Genomic DNA, 12,913 nt, shown 5'->3' with positions numbered 1-12,913 from the left:
GGCTCAGCCACATAATGCCAGGGTATATCTGGTGGTCTGTCTCTTCATGGCTCAGCCACATAATGCCAGGGTATATCTGGTGGTCTGTCTCTTCATGGCTCAGCCACATAATGCCAGGGTATATCAGGTGGTCTGTCTCCTCATCGCTCAGCCACATGATGCCAGGGTATATCTGGTGGTCTGTCTCCTCATGGCTCAGCCACATAATGCCAGGGTATATCTGGTGTCTGTCTCCTCATGGCTCAGCCACATAATGCCAGGTATATCTGGTGGTCTGTCTCCTCATGGCTCAGCCACATAATGCCAGTGTCACGCCCTACCATAGATTGCTGTGTATGTTCTATTTTTTGTTTGGCAGGGTGTGATGTGGGTGGGCACTCTATGTTTGTTTGTCTATGTTTTCTATTTCTATTGTGTTTGGCTCTGTATGGTTCCCAATCAGAGGCAGCTGTCAATCGTTGTCTCTGATTGAGAACCATACTTAGGTATCCTGTTTCCCACTTGTGAGTTGTGGGTGGTTATTTTCTGTTTAGTGTTTTTGTTGCACCTTTCAGAACTGTTCGTTTTGTCGATTGTTGTTTTTGTTCGAGTATTCATCTTTATTAAAAGTATTATGAATACTATCACGCTGCACTTTGGTCTTCTTCTCCTTCTCCCGACGACAATCGTGACAGCCAGGGTATATCTGGTGGTCTGCCTCTCATCGCTCCAGCCACATAATGCCAGGGTATATCTGGTGGTCTGTCTCCTCATGGCTCAGCCACATAATGCAGGGTCTATCTGGTGGTCTGTCTCCTCATCGCTCAGCCACATAATGCCAGGGTCTATCTGGTGGTCTGTCTCCTATCGCTCAGCCACATAATGCCAGGGTATATCTGGTGGTCTGTCTCCTCATCGCTCAGCCACATAATTCCAGGGTATATCTGGTGGTCTGTCTCCTCATCGCTCAGCCACATAATGCCAGGGTATATCTGGTGGTCTGTCTCCTCATGGCTCAGCCACATAATGCCAGGGTATATCTGGTGGTCTGTCTCCTCATGGCTCAGCCACATGATGCTAGGGTATATCTGGTGGTCTGTCTCCTCATCGCTCAACCACATAATGCCAGGGTTATATCTGGCGGTCTGTCTCCTCATGGCTCAGCCACATGATGCTAGGGTATATCTGGTGGTCTGTCTCCTATCGCTCAACCACATAATGCCAGGTATATCTGGCGGTCTGTCTCCTCGTCGCTCAGCCACATAATGCCAGGGTATATCAGGTGGTCTGTCTCCTCATCGCTCAGCCACATGATGCCAGGGTATATCTGGTGGTCTGTCCTCATGGCTCAGCCACATAATGCCAGGTATATCTGGTGGTCTGTCTCTTCATGGCTCAGCCACATAATGCCAGGGTATATCTGGTGGTCTGTCTCTTCATGGCTCAGCCACATAATGCCAGGGTATATCAGGTGGTCTGTCTCCTCATCGCTCAGCCACATGATGCCAGGGTATATCTGGTGGTCTGTCTCCTCATGGCTCAGCCACATAATGCCAGGGTATATCTGGTGGTCTGTCTCCTCATGGCTCAGCCACATAATGCCAGGGTATATCTGGTGGTCTGTCTCCCATGGCTCAGCCACATAATGCCAGTGTCACGCCCTACCATAGATTGCTGTGTATGTTTCTATTTTTTGTTTGGTCAGGGTGTGATGTGGGTGGGCACTCTATGTTGTTTGTCTATGTTTTCTATTTCTATTGTGTTTGGCCTGGTATGGTTCCCAATCAGAGCCAGCTGTCAATCGGTTGTCTGATGAGACCATTAGGTATCCTGTTTTCCCACTTGTGAGTTGTGGGTGGTTATTTTCTGTTTAGTGTTTTTGTTGCACCTTTCAGAACTGTTCGTTTTGTCGGATTGTTGTTTTTTGTTCGAGTATTCATCTTTTAAAAGTATTATGAATACTTATCACGCTGCACTTTGGTCTTCTTCTCCTTCTCCCGACGACAATCGTGACAGCCAGGGTAATATCTGGTGGTCTGCCTCCTCATCGCTCAAGCCACATAATGCCAGGGTATATTCTGGTGGTCTGTCTCCTCATGGCTCAGCCACATAATGCCAGGGTCTATCTGGTGGTCTGTCTCCTCATCGCTCAGCCACATAATGCCAGGGTCTATCTGGTGGTCTGTCTCCCTATCGCTCAGCCACATAATGCCAGGTATATCTGGTGGTCTGTCTCCTCATCGCTCAGCCACATAATTCCAGGGTAATCTGGTGGTCTGTCTCCTCATCGCTCAGCCACATAATCCAGGGTATATCTGGTGGTCTGTCTCCTCATGGCTCAGCACAATAATGCCAGGGTATATCTGGTGGTCTGTCTCCTCATGGCTCAGCCACATGATGCTGGGTATATCTGGTGGTCCTGTCGCCTCCTCAGCAATCATGCGGTAATATCTGGTGGTCTGTCTCCTCATCGCTCAGCCACATAATGCCAGGGTATACTGGTGGTCTGTCTTCTCATCGCTCAGCACATGATGCCAGGGTATATCTGGTGGTCTGTCTCCCATGGCTCAGCCACATAATGCCAGGGTATTTCTGGTGGTCTGTCTCTTCATGGCTCAGCCAACAATAATGCCAGGGTATATCTGGTGGTCTGTCTCCTCATCCTCAGCCACATAATTCCAGGTATATCTGGTGGTCTGTCTCTTCATGGCTCAGCCACATAATGCCAGGGTTTATCTGGTGGTCTGTCTCTCATGGCTCAGCCACATAATGCCAGGGTCTATCTGGTGGTCTGTCTCCTCATCGCTCAGCCACATAATGCCAGGTATATCTGGTGGTCTGTCCCTCATCGTTCAGCCACATAATTCCGAGGTATATCTGGTGGGCGTTCTCCTCATCGCTCAGCCACATAATGCCAGGGTATATCTGGTGGTCTGTCTCCTCATGGCTCAGCCACATAATGCCAGGGTATATCTGTGGTTCTGTCTCCTCATGGCTCAGCCACATGATGCTAGGTATTCTGGTGGTCTGTCTCCTCATCGCTCAGCCACATAATGCCAGGGTATATCTGGTGTCTGTCTCCTCATCGCTCAGACCACATAATGCCAGGGTATATCTGGTGGTCTGTCTCCTCATCACTCAGCCACATAATGCCAGGGTATATCTGGTGGTCTGTCTCTTCATGGCTCAGCCACATAATGACAGGGTATATCTGGTGGTCTGTCTCTTCATGGCTCAGCCACATAATGCCAGGGTATATCTGGTGTGCTTTCTGGAATAAGAGCAAGGATATATCGTGGTAGAAAGGGCAATAGAGGATAAAATGAGTTTCATTCTCTATTTCTTCAAGGTCACAATAGTTACATCATCTTTCCTCTTCCATTTCACCACAATACCGACCTGTTTCAAAACGCAGAGGCAATATCCCTGATCTTACCTATATTTCTTATTTCCATTCTTTTACTTTTAGATTTGTGTGTTTAGTTGTTTATTGTTAGATATTACTGCACTGTTGGAGATTGGAACACAAGCATTTAGGTCCATATGCAATAACATCTGCTAAATATGTGCATGCAACCAATAACATTTGATTTGATTTATGATCATATATTTATACTAATTCAAACTGTTGTAGTTTTGGTCTCTTCATCAAATATTTGGCAGCTGTCAATAAAACATGTTTTTGCTTGCATATATTCAAATAGGCTACCTTCAAATATTATTTGGTTTTCTGAGAGGTAGGCCTATTCAAAATACTTTCAAATATTATACATTTTTCTGAGACCTGTATTTGAATATCAAAGATAATATACTTAACAACAATCTAAACTCAACATGCAACAATTTCAAAGATTTTACTGAGTTACAGTTCATATAAGGAAATCAATCAATAGAAATAAATAAATAAACTAGGCCCTAATCTATTGATTTCACATGACTTGGCAAGGGTGCAGCAATGGGTGGGCCTGCGAGGGCATAGACCCACTCACATACTGCCAAATTCTCTAAAATGACATTGGAGGTGGCTTATGGTAGAGAAATTAACATTTAATTCTCTGGTAACAGCTCTGGTGGACATTCCTGCAGTCAGCATGCCAACTGCACGCTCACTCAAAACTTGATACATCTGTGGTGCTGTGTGACAAAACTGCACATTTTAGAGTGGCCTTTTTTCTTGTCCCCAGCACCTGTGTAATGTTCATGCTGTTTAATCAGCTTCTTGATATGCCACACCTGAAGAAATGCTCACTAACAGGGATGTAAACAAATTTGTGCAAATAAATGAGCAAAATAAGCTTTTTGTGAAAATGGAACATTTCTGGGATCTTTTATTTCAGCTCATGAAACATGGGACCAACACTTTTTACATGTTACATTTATATTTATGTTCAATATAGTTGGGTTTTAGTTGAAACACTATATAAACTATATTAGACTACCTCGAATATTTGAAAAGTTTTTATTTTTTACTAAACTACAAAATGCAACTATTTTCAGCCCAGGCCTGCTCTGTTTAGCTTTATCAATGTTGTTGGCACTTAGGATATAAAGAAATGGTAACAACAAACCAGCGTTTAACTCAGATGTAGTCTTTAGATTGGATATGTGTATTTCGATACTCTAAAGCTCTTGTAGGAAATTGAACGGAAAATGCAAAGAACATTTTCAAAATCAATGTACAGACAGAGAAAGGCCATCACCACACTGTTTTAAAAACCCTCTCACCCGGCGCGCCGGTGTGGAAACTAAATCGAGTGTACCGTTCTGTCTGGGCTTGGTCTGTGGTTCGTTCCGTTTCCGCCCTGTCATCCTGGCTTTTCTCCGGTCCTCGGGGCCCAATTCCAGAAGAGCAGCTAAACAAGTGAAAACAGTTTATTAGCTAAACTGAAGACAGTTTATTAGCTAAAATCTGAATTAAATCACAGCGCCAGATCAGTGTACCGCGGAGACAAAGAGAGGAGGAGGGGCGGGGTTTCAGGAGTTTTACATGAGACGAGATATTGCTTCCTAGTTAAGCTTACTGGTGAGTAAAAGGCGCACATTACAACATGGCTAGGCTATCCAGCTATCTGCTTAAACTAGCCGTACTATCGGACTTCTGTTAGTTAGCTACTGATAATCACTAGTGAACGTAACATAATATTGCATTTCACATGGTTATAAACCTTTTATTACAGTGGATATAGTGCACCCATTTTTTTATATAGTGGACATACACCCACCTATCATAGCCTGGCTGTAACCCTATTATTAAAGGCCTAGTGGACATATTACACCCAGCCTCCCATCCATATAGCTACTTTTATAGTGGAGATATCACATCCACCTATTATATAGCCTGGCTATAAACCTATTATTATATTATTATAGTGGAGATATCACATCCACCTATTATATAGCCTGGCTATAAACATATTATTATATTATTATAGTGGAGATATCACATCCACGTATTATATAGCCTGGCTATAAACATATTATTATTTATTATAGTGGAGATATCACATCCACCTCATTATATAGCCTGGCTATAAACATATTATTATATTATTAAGTGGAGATATCACATCCACCTATTATATAGCCCTGGCTATAAACTATTATTATATATATTATAGTGGAGATATCACATCCACCTATTATATAGCCTGGCTATAAACATATTATTAAAGACCTAGTAGAATATTGCACCCATTCACATGCATTTGTTTATACAGTTGGAAAACTGTACAAAGCCCAAGGCTGTCTGTGTGCATCACATGTAGCCTACCACTGTCTGTGTGCATCACATGTAGCCTACCACTCTCTGTGTGCATCACATGTAGCCTACCACTGTCTGTGTGCATCACATGTAGCCTACCACTCTCTGTGTGCATCACATGTAGCCTACCACTCTCTGTGTGCATCACATGTAGCTTACCATGTAAGTGGGATTCTGACATGTGTTCTGAGGTGTGATGTGTGCTGGAATGAATGAATACAGGATGAATGGATTGTCTACTCTGTGTAGCATGGCATGGAGGTGTCTGTGTGTGTGTCCTGTACAGTCAGCTATTTCCTTTTATAGACGTTGAACACAAAAGGCTGTTTCACTCTACTTCCTGTAAACAACGTCGACTATGTTTGCTTCCTGCTTCTGTCTGATTCGTCAGTTTGGCCTTGTGACCCTCAGGGCCTCTAGGAGTTCCAGGATGAGGAAGTGGGTTTCCCCTAGAAACAAAGAGGAGAGAGTAGAATGTAACGGAGAGAGTAGAAATGTACGGAGAGAGTAGAATGTAACGGAGGAGTAGAATGTAACGGAAGAGAGTAGAATGTAACAGAGAGAGTAGAAATGTAACAGAGAGAGCAGAATGTAACGGAGAGAGCAGAATGTAGCGGAGAGAGTGAATGTAACGGAGAGAGCAGAATGTAACGGAGAGAGTAGAATGTAACGGAGAGAGTAGAATGTAACAGAGAGAGTAGAATGTAACAGAGAGAGCAGAATGTAACGGAGAAAGCAGAATGTAGCGGAAGAGAGTAGAATGTAACGGAGAGAGCAGAATGTAACGGAGAGAGCAGATGTAACGGAGAGAGCAGAATGTAACGGAGAGAGTAGAATGTAACGGAGAGAGCAGATGTAAGAGAGCAGAATGTAACGGAGAGAGCAGAATGTACGGAGAGAGCAGAATGTAACGGAGAGGGCAGAATGTAACGGAGAGAGTAGAATGTAACAGAGAGAGTAGAATGTAACGGAGAGGGCAGAATGTAGCGGAAGAGTAGAATGTAACGGAGAGAGCAGAATGTAGCGGAGAGAGCAGAATGTAGCGGAGAGAGTAGAATGTAACGGAGAGAGCAGAATGTAGCGGAGAGAGTAGAATGTAACGGAGAGAGCAGAATGTAACGGAGAGAGCAGAATGTAGCGGAGAGAGTAGAATGTAACGGAGAGACAGAATGTAACGGAGAGAGCAGAATGTAGCGGAGAGAGTAGAATGTAACGGAGAGAGCAGAATGTAACGGAGAGAACAGACCTACAATATATAACAGAGGGTGTGTTCAGATTCCCTCTCCTATCCTGTAAGTCTGCACTTGTTCAAAGTGTGCTTTTGTTCACTCACCCTTATGGATATAAAAACATTAGATTGTCTGGGACGAAGCAATATGGTGACAATTCCCTGCAGCCTATCAGAGGCGTGATGGTGATATTTATTTGTTTCTGTGGCCTAAGGGAAGTGCCTCTGCCTCTGATTTACCCAATACCAGGCCTGGAGCTATGGAATTCACGCACGCACGCACACCACACACACAACACACACACACACACACAACACACACCACACACACACACACCACACACACACACACCACACACACACACACACACACACACACACACACACACACACACACACCACACACACACCCACACACACACACACACACAACCCAAGCCATGGCAATGGAATTCCTAGGGAACGAGTCCCAGCCTGGATAGCTCCATTATTATCTCTGACACACACACACACAAACACACACTGCCTGACACGTTGCCAGGCTGGGCTGGGCAGGCTGGAGCAGGGCGTAACCATGGAGATGAGCAAGAACTGCTGGGCATGATAGAACTGGCTGTTGTCTGAGACCGCTGTGGAATGAGACTGCCTGTTATAACATGGCCTGGAGCGAGAGAGCGAGAGAGAGAGAGGGATAGAGAGATGGGGGAAAGAGAAGAAAGAAAGAGACCAAGATAGACAGGGACTGAGAGGACAGGGACTGAGAGAGACAGGGACGCGAGAGAGACAGGGACCGAGAGAGACAGGGACCGAGAGAGACAGGGACCGAGAGAGAGACAGGAATCGAGAGAGACAGGGACGAGATAGACAGGGACCGAGAGAGACAGGGACCGAGAGAGACAGGACGAGAGGAGACAGGAACTGAGAGGACAGGGACCGAGATAGACAGGAGCCGAGAGAGACAGGGACCGAGAGAGACAGGAACTGAGAGAGACAGGAATGAGAGAGACAGGGACGCGAGAGAGACAGGGACCGAGAGAGACTGAGAGAGTAATAAGGTGCACACACGGATATTACAAGCTAAAGTAAGCTGTTGTTGACCTACTCTTCTGAAAAGCACAGGGGAGAGGACAGAAAGGGTAAGTAGGAGGGAGAGGGGTGGAGAAAAGGGGGAGAGGCTGGGACAGCTAATGTAGTTGTTGATGTCTGGATTAGAGGTCGACCGATTATGATTTTTCAACGCCGATACCGATTATTGGAGGACAAAAAAGCGATACCGATTAATCGGACGATTTATTTTAAAAAAAAGAAAATGTTTTATGTATATAATATATATATCATCACACACACATTTTTGTAATAATGACAATTGCAACAATACTGAATGAACAATGAACACTTTTATTTTAACTTAATATAATACATAAATACACACACACACACACAGCTCTGAAGTGACAATGATACTGAAGAGTCTGTTAGGAGACAAATACTCTCAACTGTTTGAATAAAAATAGAGTTTAAGTTACCTGTGATGAATGTTGAAAACAAAACTGTCATTTCTATATGCAGGAAATCCTATTTTAATAATGGGCATGGTAAGAATTGACGACCGAAAGTGCGAGTCATAATTCCATGACACCTTCTAGCAAAATCTGAAAAGCGGTTCTTCATTTATTCCATAGGATATTTTTAGATTCACTTAAAATAAGGTCTGTGTTCGTGTAGGCTTACACCGCCAATTTTATAACTGTGTAGATATCCATAGGACAAGGTAACTCTGATCAATATTGGCTAAATATAAGCAAAGATAAAAAAAATTGTAGAGTGGATTTATGAAAATATGTTGACAAACGTTACCTTATCCTAGTAGATTTACACGGGTATCAAAAACGTCGAGGCGGTTTTAAGCCTGCACGAAACACAGACCTTATTTGAAGTAGATCAAGACATCTCTACGGAAGACATGAACAGTAAAAAACGAAGGAACCCCTTTCAAGTTCAGCCGCAAGTTATTACAGGAATTATAACGCGTCGACTATTTCTCTCTAAACCATATACCTTTGACTAATCCGGAAACTATCACCTCGAAAACCAAACGTTTATTCCGTTCCGTATTTTTATCTAACGGGTGGCATCCATGAGTCTAAATATTCCTGTTAGCATTGCACAACCTTCAATGTTATGTCATAATTACGTAAAATTCTTGGCAAATTAGTTCGCAAAGAGCCAGGCGGCCCAAACTGTTGCATATACCCTGACTCTGCGTGCAATGAACGCAAGAGAAATGACACAATTTCACCTGGTTGATATTGCCTGCTAACCTGGATTTCTTTTTAGCTAAATATGCAAGTGTCACGTTCCTGACCTGTTTTCCCTTGTTTTGTATTTATTTAGTATGGTCAGGGCGTGGAGTTGGTGGGTTGTCTATGTGTTGTTTTCTATGTTGGGGTTTTGTGTGTTCGGCCTGGTATGATTCTCAATCAGAGGCAGCTGTCAATCGCTGTCCGGATTGAGAATCATACTTAGGCAGCCGGGTTTCACGTGTGTTTTTTGTGGGTGTTTGTCCTTGTTAGTGTTTCGCCACACGGGACTGTAACGGTAGTTTCATTTTGTTATTTTGTATCGCATATTGTTTTCGTTGTTATTAATTACCAATGGAAACTAACCACTCTGCATATTGGTCCGATCCTTCTCGCCTCTCCTCGTCCGATGAGGAGGACGACATAGACTATCGTTACAGCAAGTTTAAAAATATATACTTGTGTATTGATTTTAAGAAAGGCATTGATGTTTATGTTAAGTACACATTGGAGCAATGACAGTCATTGATTGATTGTTTTTTATAAAATAAGTTAATGCTAGCTAGCAATTTACCTTAGCTTACTGCATTCGAGTAACAGGGCAGGCTCCTTGTGGAGTGCATGTAATCAGGTGTTAGAGCATTGGACTAGTTAACTGTAAGGTTGCAAGATTGGATCGCCGAGCTGACAAGGTTAAAAATCTGTCGTTGCTCGTTCCTAGGCCGTCATTGAAAATAAGAATGTGTTTTTAAACTGACTTGCCTAGTTACATAAAGATTAAATAAAAGTGTAAAAAAAATAATAATAATAATAAATAACCTCTAGTCACCTCTAGTCTGGATGCTGTCTGATCGGGGATAACAAAGCTGTAGACAGAGAGACAGAGGGAGAAGGAGGCTAGCGGGTCGTTCTGACACTGTGGGAATGTTGACTGTGTCCTTTTAGTGGAGGGGAGAGAAAAAACATTGGGAATCGAAAGGCAGTTGTCCTGACACACACACCACACAGCAGGGTCAGAGACAGGACGTGATGAAAGCTCTGTGAGCTAGATGTCGGCTATTTCTGTTGATGGTGATGATGTCACTGTGCCTTATACCTTTGAAGGGGAACTCTGTTCGCGTTTTTCTCTGACAGAGGAAGAGGTTGTGGTGGGCAGGTGAAAAGTGTCAGACGGGAGATTTACCTTATTTGGAGCTGAAAACATCCAGCTGCCTCTGCAATGCATTACACACACACACACACACACACACACACACACACACACACACACACACACACACACACACACACACACACACACACACACACACACACACACACACACACAACACACACACATACACACACCACACAACTACACACCACACACACACACACACACACACACACACACAGCAGGAAACCACACATAACATGTACTTCCTCATCCACTCTTTGTTCCCTCTTACACACACACACACACACACACACAACACACAACACACACACACACACACACACACACACACACACACACACACACACACACACACACACACACACACACACACACACCACACCAAACAACACCACAGCAGGAAACACACATAACGTGTACCTTCCTCATCCACTCTTTGTTCCCTCTTACACGGCGACACACACACGGACACACACACCTTCTCACTCTGTGTCGGTGTGTCAAGGCGTGATAGCGTCTCTCTTTTTCTCTGACAGCGGTGTGTCTCTCTCTCCCTCTCCAGGTGTGTGTGTGTGTGTAGATGTGTGACAGCGGTGTGTGTCCTCTCTCCCTCCAGGTGTGGTGTGTGTGTAGATGTGTGCAGCGGTGTGTGTGTGAAGACAAGCCCCCCGCCCCCCTGTCAGATGAACACCAAGGAGGCGGAGCCAAGGACTCCGTGTCGGGCAACTACAACTCTCGGTCCTCCCCTCTGTTCCTGAGGAGAAACAGAAACGAAATAAAATCATCTCCATGTTCGCCTCAGAGAAAGGTACATACAAACCACACACACACGCACCCACCACAACCACACACACCACACACACACACGCACACGCCACACGCAACACACAAAACACACACACACACACACACACACACACTTGCTACGGCGCGTCGACCGATGTCGATTGATGATGCCACAAGCAGACACACACATACACAGAACCACAAAACGTCTAAGCTGTGTTAAAGAGTGTGTATATTGATTATGTGTGTGTGTTGTGTGTGTTCAGGAGGCAGGAAGAAGGATCGTGGATAAGGACAACAGACCAAAGAGATCTCCTCTCCGTCAGACCTTTGAACACACCATCCATGTCGTTCGACGCCGTCACAGGAGAGTTCACAGTGAGTCTGTCTTCTTTCTCTAGTGTGTGTGTTTAACTATTCATCTTGGGTGGTGGGCGTCTGTGGGGTATGTGTGTGTGTGGTGTATGGTGTGTTTTGAGTAATAATCTGGTGTGTGTGTGTGTGTGTGTGTGTGTGTGTGTGTGTGTGTGTGGTTGTGTGTGTGTGTTGTGTGTGTGTGTTTGTGTGGTGTATGTGTTATGTAGGGTATGTTGTATTTGATAATAATCTGTGTGTGTGTGGGTGTGTGTGTGTGTGTGTGTGTGGTGTGTGTGGTGTGTGTGTGTTGTGTGTGTGTGTGTGGTGTGTGTGTGTGGTGTGTGTGTGTGTGCTGTGTGTGTTTGAGTAAATAATCTGTGTGTGTGTGGTGTGTGTGTTATGTGGGTGTTTGAGTAATATTCTTGTGTGTGTGTGTGTGTGTGTATGTGTGTTTAAGTAATTAATCTCTGTGTGTGGTGTGTGTGATGTGTGTGTGTGTGTGGTTGTGTGAGTGTGGTGTGGTGTGTGTGTGTGTGTGTGCTGTGTGTGTGTGTGTGTGTGTGGTGTGGTTGTAGGAGTTATGTGTGTGTTGAGTAATAATTCTGTGTGTGTGGTTGTGTGTGTGTGTGTGTAATGTGTGTTTGAGTAATAAAACTGTGTGTGTGTGTGTTGTGTGGTGGTGTGTGTGTGTGTTGTGTGTGTGTTGTGTATGTGTGTTTAAGTAATAAGCTGTGTGTGGTGTGTGTGTGTGTAGTTGTGTGTTGGTGTGTTGTGTGTGTGTGTGTTGTGTGGTGTGTGGTGTGTGCTGTGTGTGTGTGTGTGTTTAATAATAATCTGTGTGTTGTGTGTGTGTGTGTGTGTGTGTGTGGTGTGTGTGGTGTGTGTGTGGTGTGTGTGTGTGTGTGTTGTGTGTGTGTGTGTGTGTGTGTCTGTGTGTTGAGGTAATAATCTGTGTGTTGTGTGTGCTGTGGTGGTGTAGGGCATGCCGGAGCAGTGGTCCAACCCTGTCCAGACGTCTACATCGAGTAAATCGGAAGCAGAAGCAGAATCCTCAGGCTGTTCTGGACCATTCTCAAGTTCTACGACTCCTCCAGCCGCAAAACAGAAATACCTTTCCTTCTCAGGTTGGTCCTCTCTCACTCAACTAAACTCACTCACTCCCCTCACTCACTCACTCACTCACTCACTCACTCACTCAACACACAGCACACATAGGATGGCATTTGGGAAGTACCCTGGGTAGCTCTTCTATCATGTGAATGAATTATCTTAAGCTTCCTCAGATGTCTATAGATGTGTCATTAAATCTTGTCTCTCTCTGTTCC

General features: G+C 44.4%; 1 long non-coding RNA gene across 1 annotated transcript; it reads right to left on the bottom strand.

The window, feature by feature from the left end:
• Positions 1 to 7,899: 7,899 nt before the first annotated feature.
• On the bottom strand, positions 7,900 to 8,071 carry LOC139025509 (uncharacterized). The gene is made up of 2 exons (XR_011477101.1): positions 7,982 to 8,071; positions 7,900 to 7,949 (listed from the first exon to the last, which is right to left on the bottom strand). It is a non-coding gene; the product is annotated as an uncharacterized lncRNA (long non-coding RNA).
• Between the last annotated feature and the right edge of the window lie 4,842 nt (positions 8,072 to 12,913).

This window comes from Salvelinus sp. IW2-2015, unplaced genomic scaffold (genome assembly GCF_002910315.2).
Source record: "Salvelinus sp. IW2-2015 unplaced genomic scaffold, ASM291031v2 Un_scaffold2795, whole genome shotgun sequence".
Classification (NCBI taxonomy): domain Eukaryota; kingdom Metazoa; phylum Chordata; class Actinopteri; order Salmoniformes; family Salmonidae; genus Salvelinus; species Salvelinus sp. IW2-2015.
This window is presented reverse-complemented; position numbering and strand designations above follow the sequence as displayed.